We start from the raw sequence: 14,194 nt of genomic DNA, 5'->3' as shown, positions 1-14,194 counted from the left end.
AAACGTCTACGCATGCGCCAGGTTGAGCATTTCCGGTCTCTTTTTCAGTCACACTTTCCAGTCAGACCAAAGTCTCCCGCGCGCTCTCGGCTTCATTCTGTGTGCAGCTTGTGGTTCAGTTGTTCTGCTTTATGCTGCTCGTGTTTTTGACTATTTTGTACTTATTGAAATTGCTTTTATGGATAACCAGGCACAGATCACTGAAACAATTAGTCGATTAGATTCAGAAAAGGTAAGATGATAATAAACTCAGTGTGTAATTTTGGCTAGAGCGTCAGGTAAACTGATTTTCATTCACGAAAATAAAGTTTTTGACTGTTATTTTTCACTTAACCTGGCTGAAACTAAGACATAAAATTAAAACGTTATCATTGCAAGCTTGTGTATTGTAGTTCTAATTTTCAGTTCTTCAGTTTCTCAGTCTACATGTGTTAAAGCCGATTCAAACTTTATTTGGAAAACGACAACACACAATCGCTTTGTAGTTTTGTTTACCAGTGGGTTACCGTGTTTTAAAACGAAACTCTTCTGGGTTGATTGCCATGAAACATTAGCTTAATTATACTGTTGAGCCGGTTGGCAGCAAGTTGACAACTCTATTTATTTATTTTTTCATTCTCAGAATCAGAGAGCGAAAGCTGGTTCAGTGGCTTTTAGAAGTCGAACTTTTCATGCCATGCATTTAGCAGCTAGAAGTTTCGTGTTTGCATGAGATGCAGCCGAGCCGCACGGTCTGAAATTATTGAAGTCTTCAACAAAAGAACAACCATGTAAAAGAATTAAATAGGCATTTTCTTCAATGAAAGTCATTTATAGGCATGTTTAGTTTCCCGGTGACTGCAGTCATCAAAGTCAAAGTTGTTATTAAATCCCGCCCATCTTTTGTTTTGAGTTCTTGTTTTCTCTGATAATAAAACAAATTATTGAACGGACTAAAATTTTATTTCCTGGTTTTAGTGTTTCTATGATAATGATGACGTCTTTATTTTGGTTTCTTTCATAAGTATTGTTATTCTTTTCTTAGTTGTCGCCTTCTCCCAAATTAACTTATGCCAAACCAGTAGCATGCAAGAAAGCCAGTAAAAACAAATTCGTCTTGTCGAGCGCTCGCGAGCTACTGCAAACTTCAAACATGATTTTCACCGTTGGTGCAAACAGATAACCATGTGGTGCAAAAGTTTGAGAATAGAAAAATATATAAGCTTTCGAATGAAGTGATTTTTTGGGCCCCCTTTTTTGCCTGTTTCGCCCTTTTTGCTTGTAAACTTGGCGCGACGGCAAAGTTATGCTTACGCTATTGGTTTATATACTAGACCGGAAATAAAAAGCTGACCGGATATTAAATTTTGTGCTCATGCGCATTGCGTTTTGCCGCGGTGTTGATCGAAAATTGATGATCCGATCCACAATCCGAACTTCTAGACTGACAGAATCCGGAAACCGGGCGAAAAACTTTCAGCTGACACGCGATCCACGGTATTTTTCAAATCCGCGAATCCGCTCGATTTATCGCCGAAATCCACAATCCGTGAGCTTTTTAAGGCCAAATACACCGATCCGCGGACCTATTCACCCCCTTCATAATAACTATTAGCTCGTTTCTACTTTGTGTGAGAGCGAAAATGTTTTGTGTGGTTAGCTTATAAAACAAGGAATATTCATTATAACTATTAGCGCATTTCTACCTTGTGTGAGAGCGAAATTGTTTCGCATAGGTGGCTTATAGAACGAGGAATATTCATAATAACTATTAGCGCTTCTACTTTGTGTGAGAGCGATATTGTTTGCATGGTTAGCCTTTAGAACGAGGAATATTCACAATAACTATTATCGCGTTTCTACTTTGGTGAGAGCGAAAATGTTTTGTGTGGTTAGCTTAAAGAACGAGGAATATTCATAATAAGTATCAGCGCGTTTCTACCTTGTATGAGAGCGAAATTGTTTTGCATAGATCGCTAATAGATCGAGGAACATTCATAATAATTATTAGCGCCTTTTTACTTGGTGTAAAAGCGAACTTGTTTTGCATAGATGGCTTATAGAACGAAGAATATACATGGCATGTTTGTATTTCGACCTCACTTTATTCACCAGTAGAACCATTGGCATGACATCATTACTTCGGCGGAGCGCGAAGTAAAGGATTCGCGACGATCAGGAACGTATCAAAGTTGCAATTTTTTGACAAGATTGGGCAAGCAAAGTCTGTAGGTTTTCGGCTCTATTCGGCTATTTGACGAAGTGAGAGCCGAATTAATTCGAGATATCTCGAGATCACTTCGATTTCTTTGATTTATTCTTTAACTTTTTCGAGGAAGAAAGAATTACTATTTTGGCCTTCCCGGGGTTTGAACCGACTCACCTGTGTGACCCGTCAGATCAGAGGAGACTCTAAGTTGAGGGATAAGCCGATTGCGCTACTGCGACCCAAGGTAGTTTAGGATATGAAAAATAGTTACGAAATGATGCACTAGTTTCGGGACAAGATTGGGCGTGCAAGTTCGTGACTTTTCGACTTGTTTTAACTGTTTCACGAAATGAGAACGGACTACTTCGTGATATCTTGAGATCACTTCGAGTTTAGTCTTTAATTACTCGAGGAACAAATAGAGGATATTTCGTGGCCGCGCAGAGACACGAAATTTCTCTTCGAGTGTTGAAAAACATTTCACGAGTGAGCCCTCCTTTCGAACTGTTTTATGATCAGATGATGAATGCTGCACAAAGACATTTTGTCTTTGTTGAGTGTTACGTAGTAAAATTGCTTTCATGCGTTGCGTGACTTTCTCGAACGTTCTCTACGATTTTGGATTACCATGAATAATTAATTAGGGCATGTTTACATTTCAGCATGAGTCAGCAGATTTGCATCAGTTACTGAAATCATAAAATATGTCGAAAAGCTACTACTATTCGCCTGTTTAGTATTTTCTAGAACCTTATGTTAGCTAGCTCCGTAGCGTCTTGTTTTCTATTGGTACCAATCGAACCATTGGTACCAATGGACCATCGGAATTGCCCTGTACCCAGCTAGATCACATGGAAAATAACTTAATTCCCCTTAATGAGATGCATATTCACCAATAGAACGCATATTCACCAATAGAACCATTCAAATGATGTGCTTTTCTATTGGTACCAATCGTACCATTGGTACCAATGGACCATCAGATTTGCCTTGTACTCAGCCAGGTCACATGGGAAAATAATCTAAGTCCCCTTAATGAGATGCATATTAACCAACAGAACCATTGGAATGACAATGGACCATTGGAATTGCCCTGTACCCAGCCAGGTCACATGGGAAAATAATCTAAGTCCCCTTAGTAAGATGCATATTGACCAATAGAACCACTGGAATGACATCATTTTCTATTGGTACCAATCGAACCACTGGTACCAATGGACTATCGGTTTGACGAATCTTATCCGTTTGTGTATATTGGACATGTGTGCCAGAATCCGGGAAATTTTTGCTTGTGGAATTCTGGGCTTTGGAATCCGAAAGATCACTAACGATTGACATCTAGTATCCGTACGTGTTCCACTGACAAAGATTGTAATCCAGCACTTGGACTCCGGAATTCACGGCGTGGAATCTAGAATCTGATACTGTCTTGGATTCTGTAACGTGAGGCGATTCAGGCACACATGTCCAATATACCAGGGTAGCAAAAACAAATTCCAAACTGGACGAAAATTTGAAAAGCTATCAAGATTGGCTCCACTTTTTGAAACAAAGGCTTTATCTCGGCATCTTTGAATCTATTGGGTACTTGACCGCCTTGAAGTGACAAGTTAACTGTACGAGCTATTATATATCAGGCCTAGTTGATGCCGACACCTTTGAAATACAGACGATGAAACTGTGTTTCCCCCACACACAACCGCTATCGGGTAGTATGTTGGGGGTTATAGCTCATGTCATTGTGTTAAATCGTTAAGAACAATTCGTAACTTTTAACTGTCTAATTTTGAAAGGAATGAATGCCGAGGAATTCAAGTACAAATGGGGTGGAGAAGACTGGGACCTAGTGGACCGCGTCGTGAACGCTCAGTTGGAAGTTGAACGGATCAAGTACCCAGGCCTCTATCATCATTATCACTCCAAACAGGAAATGTGGAGTTAATGTACACAGCATCCAGGCCTGGTTCGGTTAAGAAACTGCTAAGGCGCCAAGCAAGTCTGCCATCGGTCATGGAAGTGTTGAAGAATGATGGGGAAGAGGTCCTTTTGGGAATCCACGGATTGTAATGTATTTAACAATTACTCCTCGAGCCCGAATGGGCCCTGAGTCAATAGCCCATGAGACTGAAGGCCGTATGGGCTATTAAGTCAGAGGCCATGAGGGCGAGAGGAATAATTGTTTTAGTAAAATCCAACCAGTTAGTCAAAAATATCGAGACAAAACAACTTTAGCTAGCAAAACGCGATTCAGCCGCCATTGTTTGGTTTTCAAAGTCGGCGCTTTTCGCTTCTAGCGGGCTATTACATATAGCCTAGTAGTAGTTCAACCAATCAGAAAGCAGCTTTGATAATAGAACACTAGTTGGATTTAACTAAACAGAATTACTATACTGCATGAAAACGACAGGTTTACCAGAACAGACAGCGAACGGCTTTAAAGAGAAAACAACCTATTATAAAACCCGTCACGATAGACAGGCCTTATTCAACGGAGACTGATAGAGATGATCAATAGACGATCACAGGTTGTTTTTTTTTTTACCGTAATATATGACTCTGGGTCAAAGTGCTGACGACAGGAGCTTAAACGCCACTCATCTCGAAGCTCAATGTAATCAATGTAATATAGTTAAAACCCTTTCTCACATTTTCAGGCTAGTGTACGTATTCAGAACGCTTACATTAAAATTACGGGTTGTATACATAAAAAGGTGTTAAAGCAAGCTGTAGTCTTTCAAAGTTTATCGAAACTCGCTAATGCTAACATCAATCCACTGCGTGAAATAAGTAATTTAGTGGAATTTACAGGGCCACGATACTCCCATGGCACTTAGCAAATCGTATACCGACACGCGAGGTGTCATGAAACGCGGCGTTTCAGAGAGTGTCCGTGTCCCCGATACCTCTGTCGTGAAAAATCAGGACAAATCGTGGCCCGGACACGTCTTCTGCGGTGTGTCAAGAAATATACGAGCTCTGATTCTTAAAGATATCAGTTAGCAAAAGCTATATCGACTTTCGACAGTGAAAACTGAAATTTAGGAAAAATTAAACTTTACGTAATAAAAACACAACTAACTCATTTACACAAACTTTCCAAGGTACGCCGAGGTTGGTAAAGATTTACGCACTTGGCTTAAAGGTTGAATGAAGGTAACATATAAGGTTGCAACAACTTTGCGCTCATTCTCTTACGCGAGATATGAAAGTTGAGTAACTGTAAGGTTGCCACGTGCACTCTGGTAGCAGAATCTGTTTTCTTTGTTGTTTTTAGCATGACCGAAGTAGTTTTCACGCCGCTAACGACGAGAATCGTCGGCTTGTTGTTTTTGGAGATCGTGTAATTCTGTTTGGGTGACTGGAAGGCATTGTTAACATAAATGGCCCATCACTTACCCTTGAAAAATAATACGGTGTCTTTGTCACAACCAGTTAAACGAAAACAAATTCAAAACAGAGAGAACATTCGTGATAACTATTTCCTCACTTACGATGAACGACAGACGGCATTCTCGAAAAACTATGGCTACTTAATTTCAACGGAGTATTGACTAACTTTCTACAAATACTACATTGTTTTTTGAACTGCCTTTATCGCTTCCCGGCTATCGCCTCTGTCGGGAGAAGAAAAAGGAAGAAAACGTGAGGGTTATACGTTCGAATGAGGCCTGGAAATGAAACAATACAGCAAAGCAACTGGTCAGCGGGTATTCGCTTTGCACATGCTCTTTTAGGTTCCGATTTGGCGTCCATTTTGAAAGTGTGAAATCGATCGTTTCGATCACGCCAACTTGTTTGATTTCCCTCAGAAGTTTGAGTCCATAATTATGCTTCTCGATAGCATCACAGGACATCTGAGGATTGTAACACATTATCATCGAACGTTCAACCTTCAGTTGTCGATAGATCTTAAGAGGCAACCCTTTCGATACAGGAGACTCAGTCAAGCAGACAGAATTTGAACACCGAAGTATACTAAGGACTGTACTACTAAAGCGCTCCAAGACTCAGGATTTTGCTGGAAAATTAGATAGCAAGAAAAGGTAAGCTGCCCTGTTTTCAAACTATTTAAATCACTTTAAGTTTTCAATGAAATCAATGTTTTATAAAGGAGCTGTGGTACGAAATTTATCGAAATTTAAACAGATGAAACCGCCACCATATTGACTGAAACATAAAAATAACCACTCACAACAGTTGAGGAAGGTATAAACAAGACAGCAAACACAAAAGGAGGCTCAGATAGACAAACTTGAAGAAGATTAAAATGGATTACAATTGCTGGTTTGCACTTGACGTCACAGCAGCCATATTGGTGGTGTGTTAGGGTTAAGAGTAAAAGCATTTCTCTCCTCTGGGAACTAAACCCTATTTTCATGTAAATTCTTCAAAAAAAAACCATTCTATTGTAATGACCTCCAACACACACCAATATGACCGCCTTGTCACGAGGTTGCAAGCCAAGAGTAGAGGTTTTTGAAAACTTGTTGGCCTAAAGTTCATTCTTTTTGCCTGTAACTTTTGATAAAAATGTAATGCTTCAGGACAAATTTGTTTACATGAAACAGTGACGTTGTTATTTTCAAGTAATGTTTCTTCACTTACACTAGGTTCTACTGAGAATCGCATAACTGAGTAAAATCTCGTATTCTGATTGGTTAACGAAGCGAGGTATTTAGTGTGGAATTGCGAGTTGAAAACGAGGCTAAGCAATATTGTTTCGCATCTACATGTAGGTAACAACTATCATCAAATTCTAACACAACAACTGCAATGTCATTTTAAAATGTTTTCAAAACCATTGTCACCTTTTGAAGAGTTCAAAACAAACAAAAGCGTTTTTATAGTGAGCCGGAGGTTCTTCCTTGTTTTGAACTGAACTACAAATTCTCGAAGAGGCATAAAAAACCTCTTTTGCTCGCGACAACGAGAAAACAAGAAAATCTTGTGAACACGGCCCAGAAAATGGCAAGCCAAAGTTCAACCAAACAAAACGGAGAAGTGACAACGGAGGAAGTGCCGCGGTCGATTGTCACATATACAGGAGAAGAAATAAATACCTTTAAAGATGACATGGCCCCTCAGTGAAAACACGAAAAAGAGTACGCCGCTTGCAATCGTCCTGAATCGTGATACTTAGAAAAGTACAAAACAGAGCTGAACTTGAACAGCATTTCTAAAATATTTCAAGGTACTTACCATATATCAATCGCGACGTTAAACTTTCAGTGCTTTTGCTTGGACACTTCATTTCTTTCAGTTTTGCCGCCGAAGAGGTAAAAGGGTGTATATTATTTTCCAAATGACCAATTTGAAAAAAGATGTTATAGATAAACGGCTTGTAAATTCAGTGAATACCTCTATTTATCCTTACGATTAGTGTGAAGCTTGTTTACATGTAAAAGAGTTTGAAAACAAATGTAAAAACAAGCACAAGGTACAAAAAAAGTTGTCAAAGGGTCAAACGTGTACGACTGACCTTGCTTCCTATTTGCTAATGCAAAGACAGTTCTGACAGTTGACTTTGAAATGGCTTCCTGGAGTGCGCACTCAGGATAAAAACAAAGAATATTATTGCCGTTTTCTTTTTTTTTCTGATTTTTATTCAGTTATGCGATTCAAGGAAAATCCATTACTTGAAAACAGATATCGCACTCATCGCTGCGCGATTCGTGCAATATTGGTTTTCGCGTGCAAATTAACGTGGAATTCCCTCATCAGGTAATGAATTTTCCTATAGAATAAGGACTTGTAATTGGCATTATGTACAACTAAAACTTTGCTTGTCCAACCAAGATGGTGTCTTAGTGGGACATATGTCCTTTCAAGAGAAAAAAAATGTTCACAGCCCTGTACAGTGTTTTCAAGAAAATTAGGACAAAGACAGTATACACAGTTTGTTCTTAGAAATCATACATTGCAAGCTCAACCTACAGATTAGTTAGTTATCTGCTGGCAGATAGACCTTTGTATGAAATTGTCCACCTGAACCTCATCCTCATTTCTTTGCGTTTGCTCAATAGAGCGTAATACGGGGAAGGTCTATTAGTGACTCATCTGTAGGTTGTGTGCACAGAGGGAGGTGGGGGAGGGAAGTTACTTCCTATACATTCTCTTAAATGAAATGGAAATGATGTTCTCACAACTTGCAAAGCAATCATCAAGGGTCTTGCCAGCAGTTTTGTGTACTGATGTTGCGCATTGCATCATAAACCAAAGGTACAATGTAAACGGTTTTGAGAAGGAACAAAATCATGGTGGTTGAAGGCGGGATTGTTTCTCACTATTGCATTTCGTTTATTTTGGTAAATTGCAACTTTACTGATTTTATGTTGCTTTTCAGACGTATTGTATGTTGCGGTCTTTCTTTTTTCTCTTTGTAGAGTTTGGAATATGCCACATATAGCCTGTGAACAGGCTTTCTGTTTGGGTTGAAGGGCAAAAAAGTTGGGAGGAGAGGGAAGGGAAAGGGGAGAGCCTTAAGACAAACCTTTGCTGATCTTCTGTCAGCAACATGAGAGGACACAGAGGCTTTTTACTGGAAGTACCATCCCACGCAGGGATGTTTTCTCCGCGGGCAGCTAATCCGACTTAATCCCATTTAATATGTCGCGCTCCTCGAAAGTGCGAAAATTTTCTTGTCGTGTACTAGATTTCAGATACATTTTCTTAATCTTCATTTCGCGCCAGAATAAATTAGTTTGCGCGCAAAGGGCTCCTAAAAAAAACTCACAAGGTTTGTCCCACTTTGAGTCCACCTTCTGGAGATACGCCGGCTTGGTAGCTGGAATACATTGCTGAGGCGAAGATCTAGCATTTTTTCCTCCTCGTTGTATTTTCTTCACGACAAATGTATATATTTGTAGAGAGAATGCAGCACATATCGGTGGATTTTACTTCATGCGGCTTGCTACTTCTGAAAGAAGAGTGCCGGATTTCATCGTTTTGTTCATGTTTATTAGTGTTGGCAAATGTAAGGTAAATGAACTGACCACTGTAAGGAAAGAATTAAAGTTTTAAATTTGTTACTCGGCGAAAAATGGTGGAATTGGAATTCGTGAAACTGGTGAGTATTACCTCTGTTAACTAATGTCATGCGATGACTCCTCGCTTTTTCGATGCGTAACACGGATACAAGCGATAAATTTCCTTCGCAAAGTATAATTTACTTAACGAGACCATTTGACAAATATTTCAAGTGTTATATGCTTAATTCATATTTGCTTGGCTTATTCAGGCTACATGCCAGGAGTTTGATGACAATGTTTGTGTGCTATAGTTATTCTGATAAGTTTTTGCACCTTTATATTGAAACTCATGTAAGCCAAATGTTTATCAACTCTAGCAAAACACTCTTCTATTATGGAGGAACTTTTAACTTCTTCGGGGCCCTAATATGGTGTCAAATTTTTAGGGGAAACAAAGCTTGATTTTTGGCCAAACAGACTATAGCTTTTTTGTCTTTGAAGAGAGCGCAAGGCAAACGTCCGTGATCACAGTGTAAGCCAGTGATTCTTTAGGTAGAGCTAACAAACATAGGCTGCACTTTAGGTGGCACACCCATGGGTGCAGTGTAACCCAGTGATTCTTTAGGTAGAGCTAACAAACATAGGCTGCACTTTAGGTGGCACACCCATGGGTGCAGTGTAACCCAGTGATTCTTTAGGTAGAGCTAACAAACATAGGCTGCACTTTAGGTGGCACACCCATGGGTGCAGTGTAACCCAGTGATTCTTTAGGTAGAGCTAACAAACATAGGCTGCACTTTAGGTGGCACACCCATGGGTGTGCAGTGTAACCCAGTGATTCTTCAGGTAGAGCTAACAAACATAGGCTGCACTTTAGGTGGCACATTCATGGGTGCAGTGTAACCCAGTGATTCTTTAGGTAGAGCTAACAAACATAGGCTGCACTTTAGGTGGCACACCCATGGGTGCAGTGTAACCCAGTGATTCTTTAGGTAGAGCTAACAAACATAGGCTGCACTTTAGGTGGCACACCCATGGGTGCAGTGTAACCCAGTGATTCTTTAGGTAGAGCTAACAAACATAGGCTGCACTTTAGGTGGCACACCCATGGTTGCAGTGTAACCCAGTGATTCTTTAGGTAGAGCTAACAAACAAAGGCTGCACTTTAGGTGGCACATCCATGGGTGCAGTGTAACCCAGTGATTCTTTAGGTAGAGCTAACAAACATAGGCTGCACTTTAGGTGGCACACCCATGGTTGCAGTGTAACCCAGTGATTCTTTAGATAGAGCTAACAAACATAGGCTGCACTTTAGGTGGCACACCCATGGGTGCAGTGTAACCAAGTGATTCTTTAGGTAGAGCGAACAAACATAGGCTGCACTTTAGGTGCCACACCCATGGGTGCAGTGTAACCCAGTGATTCTTTAGGCAGAGCTTACAAACATAGACTATACAGGTGTACATCAGATGGTAACAAGGTTTTTCCAGTTAAAACTTTGTCATAAAGTGCTATACAATGGCACCTCGACTATTTCATTATCGCGCTTGTTTTGACGCACAATCTATAGTCAGGAGAAGTCGTATTGTCTAAAACCATAGCAAAAGACAAATTTACACACATCACAGTGTTAAGGTAAGGTAATACACGGTATTTCCTTCAGGTATATTTTCTGTTAGGTTATAAGCGATTAAATCGCATGCAGCGACGATCAAAACGCGAGGCCGTCAGATATTCTAGAACCATGTTATATACAGTGCTGTGCATTATTATTGCTTAACTAACCAACTACGCGCTGATGGAAATAAGTTTTGGCCGCTTTAAATTTTGAAACATTTCACTGGTACTGTATAGTCATAATTGGAGTGGAAAGTTAGCACGCAAGCAGGGCGATTCTGCTGTGGTTTCTGTAGTGTGCAAGATATTACGGCAATGAGGCTCCCGAGGTCCGTTCTGAAAATCACAACTACATGTAGGATGAAATGTATTTTGCGTGTAGACGTCTCCTTTTCCAGGTTAAGTTAAATAAACTGTACCAACGGTTTGTTTAACAAAGCTCCCTCGAGACAGTTTCTTGGTGATTTTATTAATTTTTCCGATCGATTTTTTTTTCATCTCTATTTTCGCAGCTTTTGCGATACAAACTAAATTCATGATTAGTTGTGATGGCATTACACTGCTTAATCATGACGGCTTTGGAAGAAACTGAATATATTGCGCTTCGCGATTTCGCAAAATCGCTGCGGGAATTAAAAAATATTTTCTTCCAAAAAAGGCATTTTCACGCCTCTTTCTCTAGTCAATTATCTTGTTTGTCTCGTTTTCTAAAGGTCCTTGAGAACAGAATAAGACAATATTTTATTACCTACAACCTAAAAACCTGATGTTTGACCAGATCGAAACAAAAATGACCTCTGAAATGGAAGAAGAAAAGCCTTCGGCCTGCCGACGCGATCATGTCTGTTTTGCTTTCAAATGATGACATTTTCCTGACAGAAGGGTGTCGGGAAAAACACCCCGCGCTGATCATACGTGACAAAATCCGCCGCGCCTAAGCTAATTACGAAAAGTCTCCTCAAAAGCTCCATACAATTCCTTATAACAAAATTATAAGGGATTGTATGGAGCTCTCCGGGATACTTACAGTGGAAGCCCTGTGTGTCTTCTCATGATTGTCATTAATGTAGTCATTTTTGCATGTAAAAAAGGGGTCGGGAGGCAACACTTGACCTTTACCTGGTGCCAAAATGCTGCTTGTTCCAATGAGTTCTTTCTCTGGTGGTAGATTATGTGCTGGAGTGTAAGCTTTGACTGAGCAAAATTGTGGTTTTCCCTCTCATTTAAAAGTGAGAGGTCATGACATGTATACTGATTGTCTGAGGTTATTGTTGTCATTGTTTCTGGTCAGTGTGATTTGCCCTCTGATGCAAGAACATTTTATTTTAGCTCTTTTGAAATGTATTTTTGTGGCTAAATAAGCTTATCAGTGATGTGCCAGAAGAAGCCATGTTAAAGATCAAAAGACCTGTCAGTGTTCTCGCCAATAGGAGCTTGCATCAGAATCTGATGCACAGTGGGTGCCGCAAAATAGCAGCCTTATAGGTTTCTCTACTGGCTCTTCCCCTTCCCCTCTTATGATTTTTTTAACTTTCCCCAAACAGAGAGCCTGTACTAAACACAGGCTATGCAACATAATACATGTATTATAGCAACATAGAGCTGAAACAATCGCCGAAGAGTTAAGATATTGAGAATTGTTTTGCTGCAAACCTAAGGAAAGTTAAGGCTGCTTTAATGTAAAGAGCTTTCAGCAATGGATGTAATTTGTTTATTGGGCTCATTTGAATTTCGACTTTCAATTAAGGTGTTTACTGATTCCAATAAACCAAGTGAAATTAAATGTTATCACTTAACTGTGAATATGTACACAATGTAAGCTCATATTATAAAGCTCTCTTGAATAGATTTAATTCTGATAAATTTGGCACTTTCTCAAGTAATTGTTATCTCACAACTACTATTATAATAGTATTCTCTTCACCCGGAAAAATAGATGTATCTATAAAGTTGATCAATTCAATCGATAGTTCAGCACGCATTGTTGTTGGTTAAGAATTTACATTCACACAGTAATGCAGGTAGTGTAGCTGCGATTTTGCAAGGACAAATACGATATGTGAGAAAAACAAAGAGGCATGAGATATATTTTTTCAGTTATTGAATATTATTCTCTTTGCTGGTTCACTTTTCACCTCTGAACTACCACACAAGGGGACTGCTTTGCAAGTTGTGAACGTGTTTTTCAGTCCGTATAGTGTACGATCCCCCCGAAAATTTATGGTTTGAATTTTAAATTCAACATTAGTTTTTGAACCCAACTCTTCTATTTGACCTTGCTCGCTGTGTATTTTGGACTCCCTTCATCAAATTACAGTTACATAGTAGAACTATACAATTTTCAACTCAATGCTGTGAACAAACTATACATACACTGGAGAAATTTTCCTACATTGCTACTTTTCATAAGCTTGAATGTCTGAGCCAATACTTGGTGCATTTTTCCACTTACCGAGTCACATTTCAAACTCGACCATGTATATTTTTAACAAAACTTATGATTTTTTGTTTACACTACAGTGATCATTGATCAAGACCAGGGAGCCCCCACCCCCCGCCATAGAAGCCTTTGTCGGAGTGGGTGGTTCTTTAGTCCATTGTGCTTTAAGCGCAAGTGTTTGCCTGTGCCTTCTCACATGTGTAGTGTTCATTTCAAGTGATCTGTAATGAAATTTGTGATTGTTTGATTTGATCAGAATCTCTGATTGCCTGATCACAAAGACAGTGGCCATAAAAAACAGTCCAAAGACAGTTAAGCTCATTCAAAAGGTATTACTATTAAGGAAAGAAATACACACTCCAGTCAAAAGACTCCTATAATCTTTAGAAAAACAATAAGCTAAAGTCTTCTAAGTCACAATGCAATTATCTATAATTGATGCACCTCATCCTTATAATTTTGGAACTGTAAATCCCTATCTGTGATAATTTAATATCCTGCAAAGAAAACTACTAAACGAGTTAGGCCCAGAATGATACAACATTGCAGAAAAACATTACATTAAAGGACTAGAGAAAATCACTTAAAATATTCCAATCCAGAAGGCACTTTAGAGAAAATTAGAACCCTTATTCAGCCGTAATAAAAAGCTTTATGCTTTAAAAGAGGTCAAAGAAAATGCTCTTGCGTCAGAGGACAAATCCTGCCGACCAGAAACAAAAACCACAGTAAATCAATGTGTTCCATGACCTCTCAGTGTGAAACAAGTGGCGAAAATCACGTTTGTTCAGTGAAATTGTAGAACCTTCCAGAGCATAATCTACCCAGCAGAGGAAAAAAAATTATTGGAACGAGCAACATTTTGGTAGGAGGTAAAAGTCGTTTTAATAGGCCTACCAACCAACCCCTTTTATTGCTGTGCACTCGATAAACATGCTATGGCGGATCCCATGCCAGCCACGATAGAATCAGGTAAATCCC

The 14,194-nt window shown here is 39.4% G+C and overlaps 2 long non-coding RNA genes across 2 annotated transcripts in view; both read left to right on the top strand.

Moving 5' to 3' along the window:
* Positions 1-941, top strand: LOC140927082 (uncharacterized). The gene is made up of 2 exons (XR_012164521.1): positions 1-232; positions 623-941. It is a non-coding gene; the product is annotated as an uncharacterized lncRNA (long non-coding RNA).
* A 4,991-nt stretch (positions 942-5,932) lies between these two features.
* The window catches only part of LOC140927081 (uncharacterized), a 16,748-nt gene continuing 8,486 nt past the window's right edge, over positions 5,933-14,194 (top strand). The window contains exon 1 of the long non-coding RNA XR_012164520.1: positions 5,933-6,231. This is a non-coding gene — a long non-coding RNA (uncharacterized lncRNA). The remainder of the gene's footprint in view (positions 6,232-14,194) is intronic.

The sequence above is a fragment of the Porites lutea genome, chromosome 2 (genome assembly GCF_958299795.1).
Source record: "Porites lutea chromosome 2, jaPorLute2.1, whole genome shotgun sequence".
Lineage (NCBI taxonomy): Eukaryota > Metazoa > Cnidaria > Anthozoa > Scleractinia > Poritidae > Porites > Porites lutea.
Note: the sequence above shows the minus strand (reverse complement) of the source record. Positions and strands in the feature narration are given on the sequence as shown.